Source organism: Cibotium barometz, chromosome 1 (assembly GCF_041138505.1).
Source record: "Cibotium barometz isolate CiBa-2024 chromosome 1, ASM4113850v1, whole genome shotgun sequence".
Classification (NCBI taxonomy): Eukaryota; Viridiplantae; Streptophyta; class Polypodiopsida; order Cyatheales; family Cibotiaceae; genus Cibotium; species Cibotium barometz.
The window spans coordinates 50,408,147-50,431,507 of record NC_141046.1 but is presented as its reverse complement, the minus strand read 5'-3'; the positions used below and the strand labels follow the sequence as shown (position 1 = coordinate 50,431,507).

General features: G+C 40.3%; 1 pseudogene; it reads right to left on the bottom strand.

The window, feature by feature from the left end:
- Positions 1–1,797: 1,797 nt before the first annotated feature.
- Positions 1,798–4,358, bottom strand: LOC147642140 (L-type lectin-domain containing receptor kinase IX.1-like; annotated as a pseudogene).
- Positions 4,359–23,361: the final 19,003 nt, after the last annotated feature.

Here is a 23,361-nt window from a genome sequence, read left to right as displayed (position 1 = left end):
TATGGTCGTGTGTGGAGCCCACACCTACACATGCTCCCATAATCCAAGGTCCACGAATCACTTTAATTGTTTTTATGCTTATTTTTCACAAAGTAAGGACACATAGACTTTCATAAATATCTTTATAGTATGAGTAATGTATATGTTAAAAAACATAATACTCTCTATCACTTATATGCTCATGTTGGAGGAAGTAATCATATAGAGATTTTTATAACTATCTTTATAAAATGAAAAAAACTATATTAAAAAACATTTCTCTCTCTCTCTCTCTCTCTCTCTCTCTCTCTCTCTCTCTCTCTCTCTCTCTCTCTCTCTCTCGACGACAAGGACGATTGCATGTTAAGTTACGGAGTGTAATTGAGAAAGTCCTATGTGTATATAATATACACACTCATCCCTTACCCCCCTCGCTCCTCTCTCTCTCTTTACATATTTCCACACATTGCTGCTGCTGCTGCTGCTCTCTCTCTCTCTCTCTCTCTCTCTCTCTCTCTCTCTCTCTCTCTCTCTCTCTCTCTCTCTCGCTCGCTCTCCACACACACACACACATACACAGTCTTCGACCGTCATTACGTTGCTAGCCTGGCCATTACCTTTTTGACCATCACGCCCTTAACGATGGTGGTCGTCGATATCCCAAAGGTTTTTTGTTAAGCCAGATTCACTTAAATGTACATATAGGTGTGCATATGAATAAGCAAAGAAGAAGATTGCTTATATTAATGCAAGTTGTCGGCTATTTCCTGTAGCCATAAGCTCACAATAGAGAGAGAGAGAGAGAGAGAGAGAGAGAGAGAGAGAGAGAGAGAGAGGGAGAGAGGGAGGGAGGGAGGGAGGGAGGGATTTGATAGTAGAGAGGGGGATTGTGTGTATGTAGGCCATTAGCTCACAAAGGAGAGAGAGAGAGGGAGAGAGAGAGAGAGGAGGCTGATTTGGAGGGATTGTGTGTATGTAGGCCATTAGCTCACAAAGGAGAGAGAGAGGAGAGAGAGAGAGGGAGAGAGAGAGAGAGGAGGCTGATTTGGAGGAAAAAAGGTAGGGTAGGGATTGTGTGTATGTAGGCCAATAGCTCACAAAGGAGAGAGAGAGAGAGAGAGAGAGAGAGAGAGAGAGGAGGCTGATTTGGAGGAAAAAAGGTAGGGTAGAGATGGTTTTAGGTGGAAATTGAGTTTTAAAAAAAATTTATGTATGTATATGGGTTTAGGTTACATTTTACAGCATGAGAATTCAAAAAAGATGAAAAAAATTCACTATTTTTGGCCCCCACCTAGTTGCGAGATAGATGATGTGGAAAGTGAGGAGATAATTTGGAGGCATTTAATGACGGTGATTTGGTAGGGGAAGTAGAGGCAATAAATGAGAGAGAAAAAGATGTCACATTTAAGGGGATAGAGGAGGTTTTGGAGGGGAATGGAGATTGAAAATTGAATTTTTGATATATATAAGGGTCTGGGATAAGTTTCGAAGCCAAAAACCTAGCAAAATGAAAAACAAAATCACTATTTTGTCCCCCTCCCCCCTAGTTACGAGCTTGGTGATGTGGAAAGTGCTTGCTACAACAGAGAGAGAAAATGACTCCTTTAGACCCTCAAACTACATGCTAGAAAGAGCAAACTATAGGCTCAAAGTAGGTCTGTTTATTGCCCTTGACTCCTCTTTAGCCTTAATCCCTAAAAATTAGGAATCCTTACAAGGCCCAAACATAGGAACGAAACATACCAGCACCAGTGGCGCGTGCAACTTTCAGAGGTTGCAAAAGTAAACACGAGAAGCTTTTCCCCTAGCCATTTTATTTTGAATGTGTGCCCCAAGACAATGATGTTTCAATTGAAAGAGGAATACAATTTTATGGTCGTGTGTGGAGCCACATGCTCCCATAATCCAAGGTCCACGAATCACTTTTACGGGTTGAAGCTTTTTGGAAGGAAAAATTTACATTATCTACATCGTGGCCATTGCCACGAGTTCCTAGTTAATGTTTTAACACGGGAGGCACAGAGGCACCCGGGCAGCCAAGGGTTGTTGTAGTACGTGTAGAGGAGCCACATACCTCTGAGGGAAGTGCAGAGCCAGAACTACATCCAAGGGTTTTGGAAGACCGAGAATTGGAGGACCCAGATGTAGATACGATGTTTGAATTTGAAGAGTATAACATAGACCATTTTGGGCTCCTAGGGTAGATTGGCCTGGTTGTGGGTAGAGGCATGAGCATGCTATCTTGAAGAGCTTGGGTAACCTGTCTCATGGTGGGTCGAGACTCGGGTGAAGGGTGGCAGCACATCAGAGCAACGTGCAAAACACACCTCCATTGGTGCTCTTCAAGGGCTGGTATGTCACTTTGGATGCTTGGGTCAAGGGCCTCCATGAGCTTGTTGCTTTGCTGGAGCAGCCACACCCAGTCCACCAGCCGCATTTCTTGAGGTTGCAGAGAACCGTCTATGGCTGGGCGCCCGCAGGCTACCTCCAGGGCAAGTGCGCCGAAGCTGTACACATCAGCTTTATCGGTGACCCTGCCCGTGTACACTACCTCCGGGGCAACATAACCGGGTGTCCCTGCGGCCGTCATGGTGACCAACCGGTTGTGGCTGATGAGGCGGGCAAGACCAAAATCACCTAACACTGGCTCAAAATCCTCTGTCAACAGCACATTAGCCGCCTTCACATCTCTGTGCAGCACACACTCCCCTAAACCACCATGCAAGTACTCCAAAGCAGCAGCCACCCCTACAAGTATTCTGAACCTTGTCTCACTCTGCAGAGTGCCTTTCTTCTTGCCAAAGAGAAAGCTGTCCAGGCTACCATTACTCATGTAGTTGTACACTAGCAATGCTTCTCCTTTCTCGTAGCACCATCCTCGCAACTGTAGCAAGTTACGGTGGCGAATGTTGCTGATGATTCTGATCTCCGAAGTGAACTCGGCCTCCCTTCTCAAACCCTCCTTTAGCTTCTTCACAGCAACCGTCGATCCATCTGATAGGGTACCCCTGTACACACTACTGAACCCACCTTCACCCACCTTGCCCTTATCACCAAAACAATGAGCAGCCTTGCTTAGTTCTCTGTAGCTGTAGCGCGGCATGGTGCTCGAGGCAAGCTGTATAGTTCTACTGTCATTGCTTGCTTGGACGAGATCTTGCTTTGTGCTTTATCCTCCTCCTTTTAATGCACACCAATACACCACATACACCCGCCGCGAAGAAGACTGCTATAGCTAGAGCGAGAGCTAGAAGTAGCTTGGAACTGATCTTTTGACAAGATTTGCAATTTGCGGTAAGCAGTGGTGTAAGGTCGTCACTACTAAAATTCCATGAATAAAGAGCAATCCCTTCCAAGGCGACTGCGCCCGCCCTGTTTGTGCCTGAGAACCCAACATACATAGACTGTTGAAAAACACTCGAGAGATCATAATACAGCTGCAGGCAAGGCTGGAGAGGACGAGTAGGAGAGGTGGAGTTGGTCATCCAAACTTGAATGAGGCTGCTGGAAGCTTTGTACTCTATCCATGCCGTGAAGGTGTAATTGTTGTAGAGGTAGAGCTCTGGGTAGGAAGAAGATCCGGGCCTTGCAGTATCGGTGAAGTTCGAGGACATCAAAGAATTGATATCGATTCCGATGTGGCTGGAGCTCGGATCTTTATACTCAAGGGTTAGAAAGGTATCAAATTCCACAGCGAAAAATTGAGATAACCCTTTTGCTGGAGAGAGTGTAGAAACGAGGCCAAAGGCTCTCCCGTCACTATGCTCCGGCGCCTGATCATAAAAGGAAATGAAGAACGTCATACCACTGCCAGACTTTCCATAGGCACCTGTTGTGATGATTTGGAAGATGAAGGACGTGTTGAAAGAGGCGGTCCTGTTGGGCACACTCTTGTCGAGGAACTGGATGCGATCTTTGTACACAATTTTGCCTATGTTGCTGTATGCTTTGGTATCGTCTGCTCTTGGATCTGGAGTAAGCCAGATGGCGGGCTCGCTGTAAAATGCGTCCTGACCTTTGTACCAAGCGCCTTGCTTCACAAAGGAAATATTGGCAATGTCCTCTGGGGTGTCAAATGTTGCATGCTGGAATTGGAGACCCCTGACTGCGCCGTTACACAATATTATGATTGAGAATGCAACAAGCAGCTGGCTTGCTTGATTGAACATCGGGACAGCATGCGAGCACCTTGCTCTCTTCATTGCCTCACTGTATCACTCTGCAGTTCTCTGAGCACTTCTAACGCGACGGCCTCTGGATCACTCTGCAATTCTCTGCGTGATGGATGCCAACAAACTAGCTAGATGCAACCAACATTGAGGAAGGGGGCACTGGGGGAAGGAGCTCAGAGACGTCAAGGCTTGACCCTTTCCTTGTGAGGAGTCACAGAGTCACGGTGGGTCACTAGTGAAGGTTTTGTCCGGCCCAGGGCTATGTTCGTATGATTGTATGATTTTATTTAAATATATCCTATACCCTATATTTTCTTGGCTTTGGATGGTTTTGTTTAGATATATTTTATGATTTATATTTGACTGATCTCACATGTCACAATCATGTGCTTTATTATAACGCAGACCCGCCTTCTCTCTCTCTTTGTCTCTCGCTCTTTTATATTTTTCCCCTTTAAAACAAAAAAAAAACATTTTGTTTATGCTAATTCTACTTTCTTTGTCTCTCCTCTCTCCCTCTTCCTTCTCCACTCTTTTTTTTCCTTTAAAAAAGTCTCGTTAATCAAACAAAATATCTTTTAGAAAAAAAAGTTCTCTCTCTCCTAATTCGGCCCTCTCTCTCTCTCTCTCTCTCTCTCTCTCTCTCTCTCTCTCTCTATCTCGAACTCTCTTTGTCTCTCTCTCTCTCTCTCTCTCTAATGCACTTTCTTTACCTTTGTCTAACTCTCTTTTTATCTCTTTCTCACCTACTCTCTCTCTCTCTCTCTCTCTCTCTCTCTCTCTCTCTCTCTCTCTCTGTAACTTACTCTCTATCTCTCTTTAACTCTCTTAAGCTCTCTTACTCTCTCTATATCTCTTAAACTCGCCAACTCTCTGTCACACACACACTCTCTCTAACTCTCTCTTCTCCTCAAATAGCTCTCTCTTTGTCTCTCTCTCTCTAACTCTCTCTAATTGTCTCTATTTCTTTCGATCTGGCCCACTCTCTCTCTTGCTCTCTCTAACACACACACACACACACTCTCTCTCTCTAGTTATCTATCTCTCTTTAAAACTCACTCTCTATTTCTAACTTTCTCTCTCTAATTCTCTAACTCTCTCAATCTCTCTTACTCTCTCTATCTCACTCGAACTCGCCAACTCTCTCTTTTTCTCTCTCTATCACTCACTCTTTTCCTCTAACCTACTCTCTTTACCTTTCTCTAACTCTCTCTAACTATTGCTCTAGCTCTCTCTCTTTAACTCTCCATAACACTCTCTCTCTCTCCCTCTCTCTCTCTCTCTCTAGCTCCCTCTCTATTTCAAACTCCCTCTAACTCTTTGCCTCTCTCTATAACTATCTCTCTCTCTCTCTCTCTCTCTCTCTCTCTCTCTCTCTGTGGCTCTCTCAAACTGGCCAACTTTCTATAACACACTCTCTGTCTAACTCTCTTTCTCACACACTCTCTTTCTCTAACACTCTCTAACTCTATTTCTTTCTCTTTCTAACTCAATCTCTCTCTTTCTCTCTCAAGAGTAGTACTATAGTATAGTACCTAACACAATCTCTCTCTCTTTCTCTCTCAAGTGTATCTAACTTTCTCTCTCTAATTCTCTCTATATCTCTCTCTCTTAGTAACTCTCACTCTCACTCTTTAATTCTTTCTCTCAAAAATCTCTAACTCACTACAACAAACAAAGCGCACATCGGCGTGAAGAGTCGTGGAAATATGGAAAAAAACATTCACACGGCTATGCATGCCTATGGCTATAACTGCTCGATTAACTGCGTGTACAATAGCATGTGTAGCCACACAGATATAACCGTGTATATAGCTGCATGTATAGCCACACAGACATAACCGTATATAGCTGCATGTATAGCCATGCGCGATTGTAGCCATGGACTCTACCAACAAAATAAGGACAAAATGAATGAGATATGTGGAGACATGTTTTTTCCAAATCACATCATTTAAACTTTTTTTAAAGACACTTAGACACTTAAAACACAAAAAAAAAATTTGCAATACAACAATGTAATGGTTTTTATTACAAATTATAACATAGTTGCAAACTACATAAAGTGTTTATGTCCAAAAATGATTAAAGATGAAGACATCAAAAACCAATTAAAGTAATGCATCGTCTTTGTCTTCATCTTCACCAGCATAACTGTGTCATCCATATAAGGCCCGCCCTCCTCATCAAGGTTATAGTAAATCACCCCACACTCCCCGAGCACGTTGTCTATCACCATAGGCGAAGTTGACCGTGCACCTCCCCCAAAGCATCCACCACACCCACCTCCCCCACTACTCTATCGTCGATGGCTCTGAGAAGCCCTCGAGCTATCACCATCTAAGTAGCGTCGTTGAGGATGTCGTATACTAAGAAGATGGCACCGTGGATACGATAGGAGGGTGCTAAGCACTAGGAGGAGAAAAAGGGTGAGGAGTATGGAAAGTGGTAGTATGAGGGGTAGGCAAAGTAGAATTGAAAAGGGTAGGGAAGGCAGTGGGAAGCATGGATGTGCGATAGCTGACGTGTAGGCATATAATAGGCAGGGGGATAAGCTTGAGTGACACCTACAGTTCAGGCATTCCAAGCCGCGTGTGCCTCCAAAATATGCTCCAAATCTGGGTCATCTATGGGTATGGGCGTGGTACTAGAGGATGTCCCTCCATAGTGCGAAGATCTAGGAGAGTGAAAAATCCTGTGCAAAGATTTACCTATGATGGTTATGTGGCACATCACTATGCATATATGGCAAAGGTTGTGTAGGTTGTTGAGTCCACATGCATTGATGAGGCTGTTGGAAATGTGTGTTGGGAGAAAGCTATGGATGAGGAGATGAATGCACTATATGGAAATGAAACTTAGGATTTAATGCAATTGCCTGAAGGTAAGAAAGCCATTGGATGCAAGTGGGTGTACAAAGTAAAACATAACAGTGATGGAAGCATAAACAAGTATAAGGCTAGGTTGGTAGCCAAAGGATATGCATAGACATATGGCATTGATTATGAGGAAACTTTCAGCCCAATTGCCAAGATGGCAACAGTGAGAGTTGTGATAGCAGTGGCTGCATTAGGGAAAAACAGAGCTCATTTTGGGGCCCTGTAAGAAATTCACTATTTTTCGATTTATTTCTCTCCTAAAAGATCTCAAAAATAATAAAATATGGAAACGTGGCTCAGAATTGTCAGTAAGAACCACTGAATTGTCAGTTCAGAAAATAATAAGATAATCTTTTGTCTAACTAACACGATTTTGCATTAAATATCTCCTTAATTTTTTTTGTTTCTCGAAGATTTCGCATCTCTTTTGATGACGTGTGCAGGCCTCTCATAAAGAATCCATCACTGAACTTAATGATTGTATGGATACCGCCACACTTCCACAATTCATGTTACAAAAAGACTATGAGATTGACAAGCCAACTTTGCAACCTCAGAAGCACAAAAATGGCTGATACTAGTGAGTTACAATCTCAGAAGAAGCGATTATATCATCTTCACATCGACTTATAGGAACAATATGCTCCAGCACAAAAAAGACGAAAGGATACGGTGCTAAATGCTCAACAACGGGAAAATATGAGAAGAGAAGGGCTCCAACATATTGACTTATGGTGTGATGGAAGTATATATCCAAAATGTCTAGTAAAAAACTCTACACCTCCATTTGTCAATCCAACCACACTATTGAGGTTTGCGGGCGATGGACAAAATGGACTTCTTGGTTATATTTCAGCACAGTCTGCATTTACAGAAACATATAAAACAATGTACCTACAAGAAAAGGGAGCCAGGATTCAAGAGATAGCTATTCGTGCAAAATTGGAGCAGCAGTTGCAGAATGAAATTAAGGAGCATTCAAAGAGTAAAAAAGAGTTAACAAGATCAAGAAGGAAGAGAACCATGCTTGGAGACAGACAACGAAGCAGGAAGATTAAAAACATTGCAAATTTGAAGGCTGGGACTGGTGGATGCAAGCGAAGAATTCAGGAAGCAAGGTTAGTTTGCAATTTTTTATTTTTTAAACTCAAAAATGCTCTCAAATGACTATATCTATTTTGTCCATTAATGCAAAACAGGATTGGAAGTGTTGAATAATATAGGCATATTGTGTTGTTACTATATTGTTACTATAGGAAATTATTGGAGCCTGCAAAAGAAAATATGGATCCCAACCTTCTTCCAGTTAAACAAATGAAAGGATTGCTTTCTTGCGGTGTAGCAAAAGGTTTGATTGAAGAAAAAAAATACAAAACAATCAAATGCAATGTTGTAGAGGACTTAAGTTGATGGTACTACAATCCAAGAGGCTCTTAATGTTAGTGGAGTTAGCAGGAAGGGATATAGTTCGATTTTCCATGCGATATCCTCAACTTTGAGAGATCAAAGGATTAAACGAGTTTTACTGCCAAATCCAGCAACAGTGTGGAAGATAAGAGGTCATTTGAATGAAAGTATAGATGAGTTTATTGGACCATATATCCATATTGAAGAAATATTTCATGGTGCTAAAGGAACCACTGTGTATGACCCTTGGAACAATATATTTGTAGATCTACAACAACTTCAAAGAAGAATGGTCGAGTTTTATGGAATAACATTTGAAGAGTGCAAAGGAATTTTGAAATTTGTTATTAAACTGGATGAGTGTGAGGTTGTAAAGGAAAAGAAAATTGAAAGGATTACTATCACATTGATGAATGGAGCACTTGATACATCATTGAATGAAGCGAGTTCGAAGTATTTTAGTGTGCAGTCGGAGAAACACATATGGTGGTTGGGCTCATTCCAGGTATGATCGTTTTTTATTTCGTACTTGATTTTAGTCAATGTTTTCAAATCTTTTATAGTAAGACTTTTGTTTTGTATAATCACAGGTAAAGACAGAAGACCATGAAACACTAGATTGGGTGTTTCACCACACGGAAATACCAAGAATAATTAAAAGACAAGTGCAAGGAGAGAATCTCCATGTTGCAGGAAAAGGTGATTTTCAAGTAGAGTGGCATATGGCGGGGGATCTTAAAACACTTAAGTGCATGTATAACATTAGTAAAGGAGGTAACTCAAAGTCTCCTTGTCTTTACTGCAAAGAATCAGCGCAAGTAATGGATTCCAAATGGTGGAAGAGAGCACCTAATAGAGATAAAGTTGACCCTGACTTCAAGGCCATTCTTGACATTCCACTATGTAATGTTCACATATGCACATTGCATGCTCTATGTCGAATTATTGAGAAATTGGTATTTTTGTATATTGGATTTGCTTGGAAACTCCGTCCCGAAAGAAATAGAAAGGATGCTCTTCATGCATTGGAAAAAGTGTTATCCGATATAGGTCTGCATGGAGGTGATGTTCATATCACAAAGGATTTTAAAAAGTCTACCAATGGCAAGGAGGTACCAATCAAGCCCTCTATTGGTGGTGTTAAGGCAAGAAGATTCTTGTCTCGACCCAAACACAATAGTAAGCAAGTAAGGCAAGGTAGAACAGTTTCAAGGATTAGTTATGGATTGTGGAAGCAAGTCCATAATGCCGTGAAAGATCATGAGGCAGATGGGGAAGCACGAAATGTGAAGGCAGAGGTGTGGAGGTCTCTTGATCAACTCTTCATGTTCTGTGACAATGTAACATGGACAAAGAGTGATTACAAGAACTTTGAAGAGGCAATTAAACATTTTGGGAAGTCAATGAAAGACGCATGGACAGCCTGCAATATAACTCACTACATGGTAAAGTGATGTCTTCTTCTTTTACTTAAGTGTGATCCTCTTTTCTTTTATAACTTACTATGCATTCTTATGTCTTTGTGAAAACAGCATATCATCTACAACCACCTTCCCTATTTTGTCAAAAAGTATGGATGCCCAGCAATTTGGTCTACCCAAGGCATGGAGAAGTCTCACTACATGGCACGTAATGCATTTTTCAGACACACACAACACTACGGAGGGAGTCAAAAGGCAAATAGTCTGAAGGAAGTCTTCCAATGGTTTTACCGAGGCATTCTACAAAGGCTGCATGCTAAAAGAAAAGTTGCTAGTTCCAAAGTCAAGCTTGCCTTTATTCTAGCCCAAAAGCAAAGACGAAGACAAACTTTGGACAATTCAATGGCAGCAGAGAGACATAGACAGTGGAGGGATTCGAAGATATTTAGAAACCATAAATGGACAAGTAAACATGAATAGCAGTTTGTAACTTATTGGTGTTATGTCCACATGTTTTCAAACTCAATCAATAGATTTTTATTCTGTGGAACAAGTGACTCTTGGTGTAATGCCTATATGTTTTGAGACTCCATCAAAAGTATTTCTTTTGTGAAACATGTGATCTATATTAACAAGAATCAATACATCCATATATTAACACACAAAAAATTCAATCAATACTACTTAATTATGCTAGACATACTGTTGATCCTTACCAATAAAGTACTGAGTGTCAAACACTTTTAGAAGCTTTTGAGTGTGGGAAGAGTACTGAAGTGTCGTACGGTGATGGGACAAATGCAAAAGGGTACTGATCGTCCGTACGGACAAGGAACTGATGAGGATCAAAGACTTTGTACAAATTAATTCAACTTCAACATAATTTTTGTGCTATATTTGATGACTAAATCCTATTACTCCCAAGGCTTGCGAGTCGGAACTCTCTTTTTGAACTTGCTTGGACTATTTTTCTTCCTTATTGGCTTGATGTCGACTTTCTGTTTATCAATGCTTGCCTCTGTTGCTTGTCTGAGAGGGGTATCCTTGTCTTCAACTATCTCCACGTGTTCTTCTTCTTGGATTGTGTGGCCTGATGCAATCATGGGTGGCTCTCGAAACCTTATGAGCTTGTGTTTTCCATAGCCCTCTAGACATTTGGGCTCCTTAACACCACATGCTAATGCATAAGAAGTGTAAGACAAAAAGTAAGAGGCCCTAGAGGCCTGCTTATTCACATAATCCCCAAATATATCTATGGCGGACAACCTCTCTATTAAAATGATCTTTTCCTTTTGCCATGGAAGATCATGTCCACCTAAAAGCCTAGACAAACATTTAAAGAAGTAAACAATGGCTTCTCCATTGTTGCTCAACTGCCTATGGTAAATCAAGATCTTAGCACTGCCTAGATCATGAATATAATGAGCTAGGCTTGACATTTTGCCAAACCTAGCCGGCCTGCTTCCACTTGATCTCTGGAGGAATGTGTCATCCTCAATTTGTAGCTGCCATGTATCAAAAGATTGTAGTGAGACAATGATACATAACTACAAAACATTTAAACACAAGATAAAGTATTTGATTTGAAGTAATAATATCATACCCTCTCATTTTCATCAGCAACAAGAAGTTCATCTTTCCAAAGATTTATTCCTCTCCCCTCCAGTCCAGCCTCTTCTTTAAGTTTTTCCTTATGAAGTGCTGAGAGATTCATAGCTTCCTGGGTGAGCTGGAAGGCAGCTTCATCTAGCTCTTGGAAACTTTCAGCCTCTTTGAAACAAATAGTAAGGGCCTTTGTAGGATCAAAAGTTGTTTCCAAAGCTAGCAGTGAATGGTCATCCTCTATGCCAACCTCCTTGTCAAGCCTTGAAGCCTGGGCAATAAGGGAAATGGCATAGTCCTCCCTCAAATTGAACATACACTCTATATCATGGAGGAAAACATAATTTTTACCACCAATCAAGACACCTGGAAGCATGGGCACTGCATAGTTGCTGCTCCGAACATCAAAATCTTCAACTGGCTGTGCTGCCCTAAGAGTTTCAGTCCTCAATTGAACAAGGTCAAGAGCAGCCACTTGCAGCCCCTCATCCTCGAGGTTGATATCTTCTTCCTGCTCTGCCATATCTGTTGCCATAGGAATATCCTCTTTTACCTCCGCTACAGATATATCTTCTTCTTCAGTCTCCTGCCCTTGCTCTTCTAGAGATTGCTGTTGAAAGACAATGTACATAAGGAATGCCATGTTTTCCTCAAGCACTCTACACTTTCTGGTGTGCAAGTTACAGCTGAATTTATATTCCTCAGGCAGGCTGTCAAACCTTCTATTCACATGGTACCTCAGCCTGTCAATGGAGACAATATGATTTAAATGCACAAAAACCTTTTCACCTTCCACAATCCTTCCTGCCTCTGTCAGTTGTTTGAAGGTATCCTAATGGTCTGAAAGGAAATCTCTGTGATGGTCCAAAAGAGAGCTCATAGTGAACTCCCTGTTGAAAATACTGTGGTATATGTGGAAGTTCCTCTGAGCCTTGCACTTGTGAAGAAAGTCAAATAGGAGCAAATCTGGAGATTTGTCCTCTTCTGGTTCCCTTTGTTTTGAAAGGGAAGACTCACCTTTCTGCTCTAGTCTCTTGCTTTTGCCTGAACCAAAATTTATATAACATGAATTCTATATGCTCACATATGCAATCAGATAATGTATAGGATATCACCAAACAACTCTCTTCATAAGCACACATGAATCACCTGGTGATTGCTATGGTCTGAGTATAGCAGCAGAAAAGTCCAGCTTCCTCTTGAAAGGAGGGGCCTGAGAACCAATTGTTCCAAAGCAAAAACCTTTCTCATCATCAAGAAAGACATCCCCATGGACATAGAAAGCAAAACAATGAGGAAACAGTAAAAACCAAAAGGGACACAAGAATTTGCAACAAAACGCGATGTAGATCCATTTGAAAAATGTCAAGTGCTCTCCTCGCATTTTGTTGCAAATTCTAAATTTCTATTGACATCCATCTCCAATCAAATGCTAGGGATATCTCACAATATTCAGGACAGTAAATGATACCAGGAGGAATTTCCCAGGGCAAAAGAGATTAAAAGGAGGAGGAAAAAATAAAAACTATAACAAATATCAGAATTTGCAGGAAAACGCGATTTGGAGCATTTGGAAAATGTAAACCACTATAATCGCATTTTGTTGCAAAATTCTAAATCCTATTCATATCCATCTCTAATCAAATCCTAGGGTGATCTGCTAGATTTCTAGGCACTGAGATTCAAGAATTCAACAGATGGAAGAAATATATATCAAAAAACATTGGAAAGGGTATAGATCTCGGACCTTTCTTTTCCTCTTCCATACTGTTGGAGTAGCCCTGGAGATTCTCCTGCTCTCTTCCAAACTTGAGCTGTAGCACTGGTAACCTGGAGATCTGGTAATGGTAGTAGTCTTCAGACAGGTTGCAGAGTGGATGGAGTGTGTTGGGTAGAAAGTGATCAAAGTGGGAAAGAAAAGGATGATGGGAGGGTGCTGGCAGGGATGGAAGACGGGGAGGGAAAAGTGTTAATGGATCTAATTATGAAATCATGATTGGCACAATTTCCAAGGCAAAAAGTGACCCACAAATTTCAAATTCCAAAAGATCTGGTGGGACCCACACGTATTAAAAAACGACTATATTTCACACGTGTGGTATTTAATAACTCCTTTATTTGTATTTTGTAATAATCTACTCTCCTAACTCAGTTCTCTTGCATCTCTACCTCCCTACTCTACACCATCAGCATCCAGACCAGCAACAGAGGTTCATCCCCAGCACAGGATACTCATCTCATCAGCACAGCACACTTGCAGATAGCTTCCAGGTTAGTAAGAAAATCTTTTTCCTTTTCTTCTTGTTTAATAGTATATTAGGGTAAGGAACTGATTGATGTGATGTAGGTTAGATATTATGATAAATATTATATGCATTTTTTAGATTTTCTCCACTGCATGTAGAAGCAGGAAGACTTTTTATTTGGGCCTGTTGAATGAGAGCTTGATCACTTCTTGATGTCCATAGGCTCAATCCATGTTGCACCAAGCTGCATACACACTGAAATGACTAAAGGCATGCTGAAGTATGTTGTCTCTAGAATTTGCAGCAAAATGCGAGGAGAGGGCTTTAGAAATCTCAAACAGCCCAAATCGCATTTTGTTGCAAATTTGAAAATGCTTCTTCATCCACCCATTTCATTGTGATTTTGTAACTTTCTAGGCTATTCAAGGCTGCATAGTTCTTGCATAAACTCAATACATATTGTTTATAGTTGAAAAGACAGAGAATTCATTGTAGGGATGCAATAGCATGTTGTTTCAGGTATTTGCAGAAAAACGCGATTATGAGCTGTTAGAAATTTCAAATCATCATAATCGCGTTTTGTTGCAAATTGTTTAATTTTGCTTTATCCAATTTGTCATCACCTTCTTTTATCATTCCATGTTCTCCATGGTTCTAATCTTTTTCTATTGCTTTGTATGGACCTTTTCAGAGTGATGGCAAGAACCAAGGCAACTGCAAGGAGGTCTGGCAAGGGGCCAGGGCTTGCAGCAGCAGCAGCAGCTGGGGCTGATGTCAAGGAATCTAGTGTGCCTCCAAAAGGAAGAGTTGCACATGGCAGGAAGGGGAAGCCAATGAGCATGCTGCAGCAAAAGTCCAAGAGGTTAAAACATTCTGCAGGTGTGCTAAAGGAGATCACGAAACAACAAAAAGCTATAGGCTTTGCAATCCCCAAGGCACCTTTTCAGAGGCTAGTGAGAGAAATTTGTGATAGCTGGCACCTTGGTTTCAGGTGGAACAGGACTGCCATTCTTTCCTTACAGGAAATGGCAGAGGATTACTTGGAGAAGTACTTTGAAGATGCAATGCTTGTAGCAGCCCATGCTCACAGGGTAACTCTGATGGCCAAGGACTTCAACACATTGTCCAGAGTGAGGTGGAGTTATGACAAGCTGGTCCATCCTCCTGTGGAATGGCAGGACATTAAAATGAGAGACATATTATTAATTCCACCTACAAGGAAATTGAAGACAGACAAGGTGAAGGTTGTTGAAGTGACCCACTCAATGAGCACCAGAGGGAAAGCTGCTTATGAGGAGTCACTGAAGCAGCAAATAGAAGAATCCAAATCTGCTATAGATGTGGAGACTATACAGATGGAGCTACAGATACAAAGAAGGTTGCAGGAGCTGGGCCCTAACATAGTTGTCCATATTGAAGATGATTTTTCAGAGAATAATTTTGACTTGACAAAAGCATGCTTGGCAGCATTGGCTCATAAGAATGAGTATTGCTCAGATACTATCATTCTTGCAATGCTCTAGTAAGTGTCTTTTATTTTACATTTGTTTGCAAAACAATCCTTATTGTATCTCCTCCCTTATACCTTACCTTAATTATTGTTTTGTCCAATGTAGCATGATGAGAAGCTGGCTGAACCATGCTGTACAGCATATAGTTTATATTATTGATCTTGCAATTTCCTTCAAGTTAAGAGATCCAAAGGAAACTCCCATGGATATTTCCAATTGGTTCAGCCACTGTGATTTTGATCATGTTGATATTTTGCTACTTCCATACCATAACAAGTATGTGTGTGGCTGCTTCTTTTGGGATTTTCCTTCAAGATTGAGTACTCTTGTAGCCTTTGATTTCTTAATGCTTTTTTCCTTATGCAGTGACCACTGGAGCTTTGCTTCTATTGACATCCAGTAGAAGCAATGCTTTTTATTCAACTCTCTTAGAAACACAAACAGAGAGGTTAAATTGTAAGTGGTTTGTGTGCTATTTTTAACTTTAAACTTCATTATTTGGATTTAATGCACACTAACTAAATTATATGTATTGCAGTTGTATTAGAAGACTTCTAGATGCATTGGATCAGTGTCCTCCTAATGTCAATCTTTTGGATTCAATAGAGCCAATAGATTTAGAGGTAGAAAGTTGTTCCCTCTACTGATGTCTATTTCATGCTATGCCTTTAAACTTATTGAATAATTTTATTTTGTTCAGACATTAACAGTTTCTAACATATCTTTCCAACTATCCAGATACCACAACAAGATGATTCAAGTAGCTGTGGTGGCTGGAGAGTACTGATTAGTGCCAAATATATACTTTCAAGCTATTTTGAGATAGGACAGCCAGAGCTTGTAAGAAAAAATAATTTTCATTTAGCTTCAAAAAATTTGATATTGGTACAAAGTGTTCTAAATCATCATATCTCATTGCAGATGAGAGAAGATAGCTTCAACTCGAGCTATGTGTATAGTTTCAGAGAGCTGATATAATTTGGAAGTTTTTGAAGTATGCCTTCCCCAAACCTATTGTACCAGCTCTACTGTCGAGTTGGGTGAGAGCTTTAAAGTCCGAGAAGGTGTCATACACCTTGATGACACAGATGATGCAGATGTGGTGCCACAAGAACAAGGACCTAGTGCTGATGAGGAGAAGCCACAAGAACAAGGACCTGCTCTGCTGTGCTGCCTGCTGATGTTATTGAGGAAATGATGGAGCAGCAGTAAACAGATGCTCCAGGGGCAGTAGAGGAGACAATGGAGCAGCACCAAGAGACTGTACACGACAGGATGGAGCAGCAGAAAGTAGATTCTCCAAATAAAGATGATACGGTGAGCTTGGACCATGTAGAGCAGCCTCTAGATAAATAGAAAATTGTTGTCAAGAATATGTTCTACATATGTAATTAAACACTTCTGTACATAATTTTACATTTCTGAATATAATACCTTTGTTTATGGAGTCTGTGTTATCTCAATTTTCAAATTTTCAATGTCTTTGCATTTTATTGATCTCTCTCTTCTTTTGAGCACCTGCAAAAAAGCAATATGAAACAATAGGGTAAAGTAAACTAATAGCAATGCTTAATGAGACTAGGATAAGTCACATGGTATACCTTCTTATTGTTGTAGATAAATAAAAAGTCCTTTGAAATAGAACCTTCTGTCTCAAATAGAATGTCATTGCGCAATTGAGCTAGGGAGCAACATTGTCTTAATGTGATATTGACTAGCACATCACCATTCTCAACAACATCAATATCAAGAAGTTTATTTTCTGCACCAAAAGAATCTTCATCTTGATCCATTGGGACTAGTTTTGTACCTAGCATTCGACTGCGCTTATAATAAAAAGAAAAAATGAAATTTTGTGATGCAACCATGTACTTCAGTTGCATAGAAGGTTGGACAACCTCACAAAACACTGAACTACATGTCTTCTTATCGCAACCTTTATCCAAAAATTATGGCATGCATGCCAGACTTGTTGCTTTAACTGTGAACATTGTTTTTGAAACCTTCACTGGAAAGGTATTAAACAAGTCTACAAAAACTGTGAGAGACATGCATAAAGAAATTTTTATTATCCTTGTGGCAATATTGGGCCTCAGAGCTTTCTGTACTTCTTTGAAAAGCTTGGCTCTATATGCCTCTGTAACACTAAAATGTGGGAGAGGCCAATCCACTGAATTCCATGCTGGAAGGTCTTGTTTTCTTAACACACCATGTGTGTTTGCATTGTCCAGCCAACTGATAAAAATGATCAGTAAAAAATATACCGGATTGAGCTAGCTCTGTTGCACATGAACCTTCGTATTGTTGTTCTCCTATCGATCCATGCAAAACATCTATAAATCCCAGAATGCAATCGATGTTTTGCCATGTCTCATATGATGAAGCGTATAAATCTGAAATAAAATAACACAAGAATATCAATAAGCAAAGAAAGAAAGCTTTGTCTTAAAAATCCATGCACCTCATAAAGAACAAAACCACAATAGAAAAATATACAATTAGACCTGTGTTTTGCGGAAGATCATTTGGATAGTCTCGCAAGACAAGTTCTTTATGCATGTACACATGCTGAATCAAAACTTCTTTCATCGATATCTTTCCTCTGGTGATTTTAAAATCTCGTACTCTTCCCTTCCATGATGCCAAGAAAATGTTTTTTGTCGGGGTCTCTTTCTTTTACTAGGTTGCATGAGCACCCATGCTCCTTTCGAAACAGTAAACCTTTCCCAAGTTCCTTCCGTTTTGACTGTACTTGAATTCTCTACCGAAGAAATAGAAGAAGCAGGTCGACGGGGTAAGGATGTGTGGTATAATTCTGCCTTCATAGCATTATCATCCACAGAGCGTCTTCCACAAGAACGACCATAGTTTTTATTCACCATGGATACCTTGTGAATCTGTAACCACAGCAAAGTAATGTAAACAAGATAACAAAGTGAAGTTTCAAGAAAGAGAAAGTGGACAGACAGATAGTTGACAAGAAACATCTTACTCTAAGCCAAACAGGATCAAGGGAGCAGTTTTGGAAAAGAAGAGGTTGCTGCACAATGAGGCAGTGGTGTAGAATGGTAGACCTTTCGAAGGAAAGGCAGCACAACAATTCAAAGTTCAAAGGGAGGTGGAAGCGGGAAGGCCCTTGTCAGAGAAAATGTCAGACTAGATTCTATCTTCATGTCCAAAGATCTTATGAGAATAAAAAACCAATCTCCACATTAATGTAGCACGCTTGTACCTACATAAAATATTGTTTCTTTTATCTATTTTCTTTTATTTTTGTGAATTTCTAACGTTACGTTGGCCCTCTGTTCATTGGTTGAGAGCTTATTTTTCCAAACCGTAAAAGGCCCCAAAATGAGCTCCCCTTTTCCCTAATGTGTCAAAACAATGGTATTTACATCAGCAGATGGATATAAAGAATGCATTCTTGCATGGGGATTTGCAAGAAGATGCTCTCTGAATTAAGCAATATGCTTTAATGCTTAATGCATTATGCATTAATGCTTAGTTGCTTAATGCATATTGCATAACGCTTATGCATGATGCTTAATGCATTATGCATTAAACATAATGCATAATGCATAACCTTAATGCATTATGCGTTAATATTTCATGCATAAGCATTAATGCTTAATGCATTAATGCAATGTATTATGCATTAATGCTATTACATTAAGCATTAATGCATAAGCTTAATACATTATGCATTCAGCATTACGTATAGGCTTAATGCATAAGCTCAATGATGGAAAGAAACTAAGGAGGATCATAATTACCTAGCTTAGGTACCATTAATGCTAAAAGCAAGAGCTATTAAAACCGCAAACTAAATTGAGAACATAATTAAGAGAGGCAAGTACGATTTGATGAAAAGAGACACGCTTTCTTCATTGAATTGAGCCTTTAAATAGGCTATTTTCATACACGGTTTGCTCCCCTTGTTGATTTGGGGTAATTGCCCTGTAATTAAGGGTGTGGTGGAGATGATTAAGGAGAGTTGGCTGTCTTCATTCCTAGGTAAGGTTTTATTTAACCTTTTAGAATAATGTAATGAATTTACACCGATGGATGTTACATGGCTTTATGCAACAAACCCCCCTCCATGTGATATCCCTTATGCAAGCTTCATACATTGCCATCTCTGATGGATGTATATCTGTAGTGGCTATTCATCTATGGTGAGTTTACCATCTATGACTAAGCTTAATTTTGTGGATTTAAAGGAGGATGAGATAAAAGGATTTGGCTCGTGTTTACTGTGATCTTTGTGGTGTGACTCAGAATGCCCATGAGTCCCATGATTCTTCAATGAGGTTGGCCTCATTTGGAGTCTTTGGTTCTTCTTCTTCTTTGTCTTCAACAAAGTTGATTTGGCTCTTTTGGTTGAAATAGAAGTCTTTCTCCACATGGTTAGTCCTCTTACAAATGATGATGCTTTGTTAGGTCCTTTGTTGTTGCCTCCTTTGTTGTAGTTAGCTACCTTTGTGAAGTAAGATCCACCATTGTTGTTGAGCCTTGCTTTCCTCTTTCTTTCTTCTTCTTACAGTGCTAGAATATTGGTTCCCTCCAAAGTGATTGTAGGTAGGTTTGAAAGTGTAGTGATGAGATTGTCATAATTCTCATCTAAACTAGTAAGTAAAACAATTGTGACTACATATTCCTCAATAGGAAGTTTAATAGATGCAAGTTGTGACATAATGCTTTTAAGATAATTAATATGCATAGCTATATCTTTGCCACTTTGTTGAAAAAAACTCTATGACCAAAGTCATTTTATAATGCTTATCTTCTTGTGGGCCAAATTGCTTATCAAGTGTTTCCCAAGCTTCTAAAGATGTCTTACACTCATAAACATAGTGAATGAAATCATCATGCAATGCAAGTGCCATGGTGCTATATGCTTTACCAACTTTTTCATCCCATGCAAGTAGCTCCACTCTCTGGTTGCTCCTCTGTGCCGTTTTAACAACTCCCCATACTCCTTCTCTCATAAGATGAAATTGTACCTTTTTCTACCAAGTGTGGAACCCTTTTCCCTCAAATTTATCTAATTATACTCTAGTCCCCATGATGTGTGATTAGGGAAGGTCTTACCTCTTGCCAATGAGACAAGGGCAGTGTCCAATCCCTTTTTGAGATGAGTACAAGATACTTTCTTTCAAAGCATGTGAACTATCTCTTAAGATAAGGCTTTAACACAAATAGAAATGCATTAATTTGACGTGGAAGTAGCCAATACTTGTTGTCAACCCGGAACACCTTTTTTACTGCCAAGTGGTAGAAAATGTACAAGCGGTATTGTTCGGTGATGGTGTCAGCAAACGACATCATTGTGGTGGTTGTAGTCGGGTGCACATGGAATGGAGTGAATCATAAAGCTCAGATTAGGGACAAATCATCATGGATTAATACAAGATTAAGGATAATCTCATATAATGTCCATGATGCCTAAGTGAGTTAACCTCCCACCAAGAGGATGGAAACAACCTTCTATAGGCCTAGGTTGAAATTAGGCTCTAAGAGCCATGATGACTAATATCAAAAGATATTAAAAAGTGTAAAAGTGTCAAAAAGGGTACAATGAGAGTCCATGAGCCCTATTTTATACTTGAGCCCATGACCAAGGTTTTAGACCTAAGCTAAAGGTGTTGCTTCATTACAAACCATCCCCTCCTATAATGATTTCATCCTCGAAATCAAAGGGTGGTCATGCCCAAAGAAAAGACATACACAGAGACAATTTGGTTCCACATCACTTGGCTCAAGTTGAGGTTTACGTAGTTGATGCCATGCTACAAAAGAAAGCAAATTATGACTAGCCTCTTTATTTAAATAATTGTAAAGGATGTTTCCAAAGGGGGTAGGCAACTAAATAATTTTCCTATTGGTTGTGGTAGTCATGGAGATTGCAGATTGTTGTGGCACCACACTTGAGGTAGCAGTAGTTATGGAGTCCATTGTATTCATGGGCATCTTGCTATTTGGTGGTGGTGGGTTCTTAGTAGATGTCATGACAAGGGTAGTTTGTATTGGAGCTGGCAATAAGCTAGCAACCTTTGCATCCTTTGTTTTAAGAGATTGACAAGTAATCTCAGTAAAACATAGGGTTTCTTAGCTTATTGTTGGCCTTTGCAAGGGTGCATTGCTTTCTTGTGGCTTTGCAAAGCCTGGTGGTGGCATGTTAGAAAATATACATCATGGGCTTTGAGGTGTTGTTTCCACACGTTGCGGCACCCCAGTTTCTACCTTATTTGCTTGAGCTTGTGGCCTAGGCAGATTTGTAGGTAGGATGATTGCAAGCAAGTGTCGCTCATTTTGAACTACCTTAGTTGTAATGCAATTGGTCACCTTTTGAGAGTGCTCAACTCTTTTCATGGTACCAGATACAACTTGCACAATTTCTTGCCATCGGACTTCATAGATTTGCTATGTGGACAAGTCCCTAAGTAGTTGGGTCTCAATGTTGTATTCTTGATCTACACTTTTGCGTACCCTATTTGTCCATGCACTCAAATATCGTCTAGAATATGGAGCAACATTTGTCAAGTTCTTTGGAGTCTGTAAGGTAGATTGTGTCAGGATTGCTTGCAAAATGGGTGTTAACAGCTTTGTTTGGTCATTGTTGTGTGCCTCTTGAGGTGCTAGATTCATTGTAGAGTTTTGCACTGTGACTGTATTTGGTTTTCATGTGCTACTTGTGAGGGTTGTGTAGACTGGATGTCCTTTGACTCTTGATTTGTAAAGTCTAATGGGGTTTTGCTTAGTTCAGCTAGTTGGGGTGCCATATCCACTAGGGTAGAGTTGGTTTGCTATAGTTTCTAAAGTAGGCATAAGGCATGTTAATCCTCTCCACTCACTTTGTACTATGCTCGTGAGGTAGTTGGCAACCTTGGCTCAACACCTTTTTCGGAGACAATGATAAACAATAATATTTGTTTCCAATTGATACTATATAGTTGTTGGGTAGCCAAATCCATAAGAACTTGTTTCTTAGTATTGTACTGCCAATCTTGGGCCTTGAGCAATCCATTTGTCTAGGTGTTTAAGAGTTCTTTAGAAGTTGGGTTGGCATTTGAGGACATGGTTGAAGGGCTGGCCTCTAGTTTATTTTATGTCAGTGATGTGGGAGCTATGGTGTTTGCTTGGGAGGGAGGGTTGCATTTCTAGCCTTTGTTAAGCACGAATCTCAATTTCTTCTTTCATTGCATTAGGAGAGCTTGCCACATGGCTGCTACTCTTTCAACCTCCTCTTAGGTTTGGCCACCATCAAGCATAAGTTCTTGGTTGGCGGTGGTGTTCGTGCTAGTGTCACTACTAGCTAGTGTGCTAGAAGCAATGTCTAATCGATTTAGGTCTTGGGCTTTGTCTAAGGAACCACACAAAGATGTGGTGTCACCTAGTGCTAGCCTAAGGTTTTCTTGAATGCTCGTGACCATCCCCTCTAACAAATGTAGAATCCATCATTAGATCGCCAAAGCTTTTAAGTTGTGTTGTTGGTGGCACTTTAGTCATTCAAAGCATTTGATATCTATTCTAATGGTTAGTGCAATGAATTCTAGTCTTCTTTGGGTGCTCAAGAGTGATGGGGTTAAGTCACAAATGCACTTCCCTTAGATTATTTATCTCTAAGCACTCGTCTTGTTTGAATGACCTCCAAAGGGGTGGCAAAAAAAGCTCAAGTGGACGACTCGACCTTAATCCAGGTGTTATTAAGAGTAGCAGTAGCGTGAAAAACTAGAACCACTTATATAATTTTGTGGCAAGGTCACAAAACCAATAATTCACAAGCTCAAGTTTCATCCGTTTCTCACTGCTTTCACTCTCATCGAAATGGCAAGACAGTAGTCCGGGGGGTAACGGACCAGTCAAGCAATGCCGTGGGAGGCATGTAGCCACCCACCAGAGCTTGTGGATTTGAACACCAACTCTAGTGTGGTCATGGGGACACACAGAACACTGCTCTACCTAGAACTTCTCACACTCGCGCTCTGACCTCACACTACCACACAGCTCTCTCTCTCTCTCTCTCTCTCTCTCTCTCTCTCTCTCTCTCTCTCTCTCTCTCTCTCTCTCTCTCTATCTCAAGTACATAACATATTTCTTAGGACACTGCTATAGCATTCCTATTCAACACATTATAGAAATTA